Raw genomic sequence first — 6,570 nt, 5'->3', positions numbered from 1 at the left:
GGACTCAGAAAGCAGGGTCGCTGCAAACTGCGCCAATCGGCCGTCAAATTATTATAATAAAATATTATTATTTATTTGTATCATTATTATCTCTTAGTGTACACACAGCTTTAAGAGCACTAGTTAGAGCGGAACTAAGCTAATAGCGTTTTAGTTTGAATTTTCATTGCTATCAGCAGGCAGAATTAATGTGCTTTATTTATGTAGGTACTATTTGAGTAGCAGTAGAGCTTTTTATGACAGAGCTCGTCCCGGCAAGTAATGCCGCTATACTTATTTGTCTGGAGGACGCTTCAGCCGTTGGCTACGCTTGTCCCTACCGACAAAGACTGGCCGATGTGATGCGATGTCGCGTAGAACCCGATTTACACTATTAGGGCTTAATATAACTGCCATATCCTAACATATAACAGGTTAGCCCGTTACCATCTTAGACTTACCATCAGGTGAGATTACGGTTTGACCAATAATATATCTGTTCTTGCTCTTCGGGCTTTAATCACCCACTATTTGAAACCTTCAATCACGTAAACATTGCCAATCGCAAATGCCCGTCCCAAGGACCTACTCCCGTTTTGCTTTATTCAATATAGTTTGAATACCCTATAACAAATGCTTGAATTAGTAATGTGAGGCTTAACAGCAGCACTACATATTAGTCGATAACGCTGGGTAAGCAACATTGACCCAAGTCAGTTAATGGATGGGTGCCCGTCGGCATAATTCGGCATCCATAATTCGGCGAAATAGTAATCGAAGTTCATTCGTATGCGTATCGTAACACAACACAACGTACAAAGAGAATTTCAAACATTTTTTTAATAATTTCATAAATGTGGCAACACTTTAAGTATTAAACCTTAAGTGAGGGGTTTGCTGCTGTCCGTTGAGGAGATCTACACGAAATTTGAGAAAAACTAAACTGATACTAGGTTCCTATGACCTATCTAGTACAAAAATAATTATTTAAATCGTTAAAAATTTTCATCACCACTCTTTAAGGAACTAAGCTGAATTCCAAGATAAAAAATATCCGATGTAATGTGAACTCAAATCGTTTACTTTCATTCAATTCATGCAGTATTTTCAGAGTGATGGTCAAGATACAGACAGACCGGCAGACAACCCTCGCTAAATCACTCGGCAGCACGTATGTGTCGAAAGGATGGTAAGTAGCCACGCCCGAAGCCTCCAAGCCATACGGCTGAAAATTCAGAAAGTATAAGTTCCCAAATTGTACTGCCGGGAATCAAACCCGTTGAACCGTTGAGTATGGAAGGCGGACATTCGACTCTTTGCTCGCTAGCTTAATTATCTGAATGACATGATTTGTTAGCAATTCATAGGTTACGAAATACCTACTGGAAGCAATAAGTATAGAATCACCAACGTAAACAAATCCCCAAATTAGATCCCCAGCTAATTTGGACTTGATTGATGTCAATTAAGAAACTCTAAGCATCCAAAACGCGTTGACCGATTTTTTCACGAAAGTTTCAACAGAAAACCTTCTGGCGGCGTCTTTTGATCGCGAAACAAGATGGCGGAGCATCATCTGTCATTTTAATTGCTTGTCAAACTGAGCGACGTAAGCGCTGAGGGTGTTACGGTAGAATGGCAAATATGTTTAGTTTATTGTGCTATAAACGTGGTGTCATTAAATTACGTATCCATAACTATCTTCTCATTAAAGTAGTATATTTATAATATTCTGCAGTCGAATATTTCTGAAAAGTTCAACTGCCTTCCGGCTTCAAGTGTAATCTGCCTTCCAAAATGGTTCCAAATGGTAGAGTCATTAAACCTCCCAAAAACAGGCAGACTTGACGTTTTATAAGCGCTTATATTAGGCCTACTTGAAGCTCTCTCTCAACGAATCTCAGTTCAGTTAAAGCGTACCCCATGCTGAAGCGGTATCGGTTGCAGTCAGATTGTGACGGAAATACAAAATTCCAACGAATCAGTCTTAGCTAGTACTCAGGAAAAATGGATACTATTACTGCGAAATGGCACGCTCAAGCTATATGACTATAGTATTTGATTCTTATTCCTTATACAGGCTGTCCAGTGTGTTAGTAATCGAAACTAGAAAGTTATCTCGCATGTGTGAAGCAGCGTACCCGCGTGGAGGGAACGCGGCCGCTTCCGCTACGGTCGACGCCGCTGTTTGGAGAACGCTTTATATTCTTAGAGCGATTTTGTGATTATGCATAAAAATTTAAAACATTTATTACAGCGAGGTTAAATTCCTTAATGACAAGGTAGCTTGGACGAAGCCAGCTCTCAGCTTCCACGAGAAAGATTATTATAAATGTTGATGTTGGGTACAAGTAATTTGAATCTCTTGCCGGCTCTTTTCGGTAGAATCTACATGACGTTTCAAAAATACTTATAAAGTAGGTCTTCCAAGTTGAAATGTATCAATTTTGTTTTTTTTGAAGCAAAACTTCTTTAGTCGCGACTAGGGAGTAACACGGTGTTTTTTCTGACGGAAGTAACGCTTACGTCAGACGTAGTAGTTTCCGCTATTTAAAAATAATTTGGATTGGTCGTCATAGTATATGTCATATACTCCACGCTCTGGCAAATATCATAATCAATAGGATTATTTATTTCCAATATTTTTAAATGGATCAATTGAGAATACAAAATGAAATAGTGAATATTAAATGGCGGAGTCCCAGCAACTCTTTACTCTTTCTTCAATAAATAATTATAAAAGTTTTCCTTCAATCGCGCGTAAAGGTAACACCCACACACTTTTTTAATGTTGATTTCAGTCGAGCAATAATGAGATTAAAAGAAAAACGAAGCCAGCTTCCGTCCCACAACATCACCACCCAAAGAGTTATTTTATTTGCATTTTGTTATCTTATACATCACTCACTTAACCTCATTAGCTCGCTTGCTTGTTAGTCGTTTTTTGTTTTAATTTTATCCTCCAATCGAATTCTGTCCTAAAGTCCCTCACTAGCATAATACCTGTTAATTAATCTGTCTGTATACCTGTATATTATGTTACCTACCTATGCCATCAATCATCAATAAATGAAATAATAAAAAAATATACTACGACAATACACACATCGCCATCTAGCCCCAAAGTAAGCTCAGCTTGTGTTATGGGTACTAAGATGACTAATGAATATTTTTATGAATAACTAGTTGTACCCTGCCACGCTTCGCCATGGCACATTTTTATGGAATAGTTGAGAAAGGAGAAACAAAACAAAGAATACATTACATATGTCAGCGAGTGTTTTTCTCGCTTTCGGCAGATGGCGCGGTCACTGGTACATCAATCGTTAAAAAAAACTGTAGTTTCGCGGTCGCGGATATGTGACTGATGCAAAATATTGATATAAACAATCCTTGATTAGGATTATATATCATGCTAAAATTTCAGCTCGATCAAACCAACATAACAATTTTATATATATACATATACATAAATACTTAAGATGTACATATAAACACCCAGACACTGAAAGACATTCATGCTCAGCACACAAACATTTTCCAGTTGTGGGAATCGAACCCACGGCATTGGGCTCAGAAAGCAGGGTGCAAACTGCGCCAATCGGCCATCAATAGCCTATCAATAGCCTATATCAGTTCACAGCTGGACTAAAGGCCTTTCCACACGTCGAAGAGTTCGTCCACAGTTAATTAGTTCGTCCAGTAGATCACGGGAAAGGTTTAATAAAAAGCAAGATGTAACTGGAAACTATTTATAATCAACATTGAGTTTACAAATTAAGTTGTTCTCACCATGCTTATATATACAGCGTTGAGCATTCTTTCAGCATACAATAATTAATGTATGTATAAGCTAATTTAAGTGTACAATAATACTATATTACAATACAATTTCATAAGATACCAAGTTTAAAGTACAGTCTATTTTTTCTTACTTGTGAACAATCTTTTTGTTACTTTTTTGTGTAAAGTTAATTTTAAATTGTTGAGAAAATAATAAAAACTCACTTATATAAAGAAAATCTCTTATTATTGTGTTTGTTTTTATTTATTTTAACCGCACTTGTTTTTTTTATATTTTTAAAACATACTTTACAATAAAAAGTAATGAAAAGACAAATAAGAAAACAAAGATAGAGATAGTAAGATACTTAAGACTTAAACTGTACATTATATTAACAATTCAATAATGTTTACGTTATTTACATTACGGTTAGTTGGTTTTAAAGTACCGTATTACTAACCTTTTCTGTCTATCCGTCCGTCTGTAAATAGATGAGAGTTGAAAATTTCACAGAATGTGTATTTCCAATGCCACTATAGATATCTGCTAGAGGTAGTAATTTTTTTTTTAAAATCAGATATGATCGCCTAGTAACCGATAAAACAAATTAAGTAAAAGTGAGCGCGGGAGGTACGACGCGGACGCGTGGTATTATGTAATAGTGTATGAAATTTATATTAAAAAGGAAATTGCTATTAGTAAATAAAGAATCAATAAATTAATATCTGCTTAACTAAAATCCATCCAAAATGTTTTTTGTTTGTTGCTTCCATAAGTTAGCACTGTAAAAACTCCGTTTTTCATTTCACATTTTCGTTTTTCATTTAGAAATTCTAGAATGCTTCAAACAAAACCTTTTTATTTTATTTATTTATTTAGTTATTATTATCACAATCGATTCATAATATCGTCTTAGTAAATAGTTAAGGCATTTACACACGGGCCCGTTTTTAATCGCGTTCAAAACGCGTAAAATTAAGCTGAATTAAACACACGCAACCGACCGTGCACATCGGCGTAATTAAATGTTTCAGGCTACTAGGTCCATACAAAAATACAATACAAAATGACCCACAATATAAAAAAACAATGTTATAAATACTATACATCAATTTTAAGACAATAAAAAACTGAGACTAGTCGTCTCGCTTCCCTATATAAATTATCAGGCGAAAAGCCAAATTTAGGAACATGTCCTTTTACTGGATGATGTCGGATGTGTAAGTATATGGGAGCTAAAGTAGATTGCCCTGTTTGCGTCGCTGGCGGCTGGAGACGTTGGTAAAACGCACGTCAAAGTGTGTAAAGGCCTTTTCTTAAAATTAATTAATACATAGAATTGCACTATTAATATTATAAATTATTTATTAGTGCTAATCTGGTTGTACGCATACCTCTCAACTTAATTTACGAGTTTCACTGCTTTCTTTGGAAAAGGATAGAACTATATTTAGCACTTTAGTATTGCTTTGAGATTTGAGTATAACTGAATTAGCTTTATTATTTAACCCCTAATTTATAGAAGCTTCTGTAAAGTGTTCTTTATGTACATTTTTTATATTTAATCTCAGGCGTCGTCGTTTTTCTATTACCTAATATAATAATTTTTATTTTAGTCAGAGTAAATAAAATAAATTAATTTGGTAGTGCTGAAATTTTCGTGGATAACGTAGACCATCATTTTTCTTTGAAATCTAGTAGAATTCATTGTTTTTTTTTTGAACTTACCAAAAAAAAATTAAATATACTTTTTAATAACTTCTTAGTTGGGGTTAAATGTTTTTCTATAAGCAAGTTAGCTCACCTGGTGGTGAGTTATGATGTGGTATAATATGTAACTAGCTTAGGGCCAAAGCCTTCCACCAGCCCAGACCAGAGAAAAATTTGAAAATATATATACCCAAATTGTCACCCGGGGATCGAGCCCGGAACCCCCCGAACGTTTACCACCACTGAACCAGGGCGGTCCTCATAGATAGTGCATATAAAATATTTTATCAAAAAATTTAATATTTTACTAGTTGCATTTCAAAGTTTTTCTATAAGAATACATAAGAAAAGCATCACAATGATTTCCAAAATTACGTTGTTTTAATTTAACCGAGAGTCAATAAAAGCCTTGTTTATGTACATCGATGGAAAAGAGGCTTCACAAGCATTAGATTTATCTATTTACATTAAAGATAACTTATTGATTAAAAATCACTCACTGTCCATTATTATAAATATAAGCATGTAAAACCACGTAACACTATATCATTGATATGTTATTACTTCCAGAATTGCGACACAAAAAAGTCGGTCCGCGTTTTGACTAGGTTGGAAGGGTAAGAAATAAAGGCGGAACAACATTGAAAAATCTTCATTATGGAAAAGAATAATTATACCATTCAAGGTTTGGCACTATGTATTTTTATCTTAGAAATGCTTGGGTCGCATTTCATAGATGCCATAATATTAGAATTAGAAAACGATATTCAATTAATGCATATTAGAAATTTGAAAACAAAAGACATTACAAAAAATCAAAGTAAAATACATAGGTGAAACAAAATATAGTCCCAACGTTAAGTAGGCTGGCCCTAGAATGCACGACATAAAAATTGCAAATATTAAAAAAATATATCAATGACCGGGTACGTCTTTTTTTAGTCTGGTTTGCATTCTTAACCCAAATTCCGGTAACGTCCTTGTTGAACCACGCTTGCGGGAAAATGCGTCTTCTAGAGGTAATAACATCTCCCTAATTAATAAGTATGATCATAATATATTCACGTCACCACTAATTCGTAAGTCCACTTTCATTT

The sequence above is a fragment of the Pararge aegeria genome, chromosome 23 (genome assembly GCF_905163445.1).
Source record: "Pararge aegeria chromosome 23, ilParAegt1.1, whole genome shotgun sequence".
Lineage (NCBI taxonomy): Eukaryota > Metazoa > Arthropoda > Insecta > Lepidoptera > Nymphalidae > Pararge > Pararge aegeria.
Note: the sequence above shows the minus strand (reverse complement) of the source record.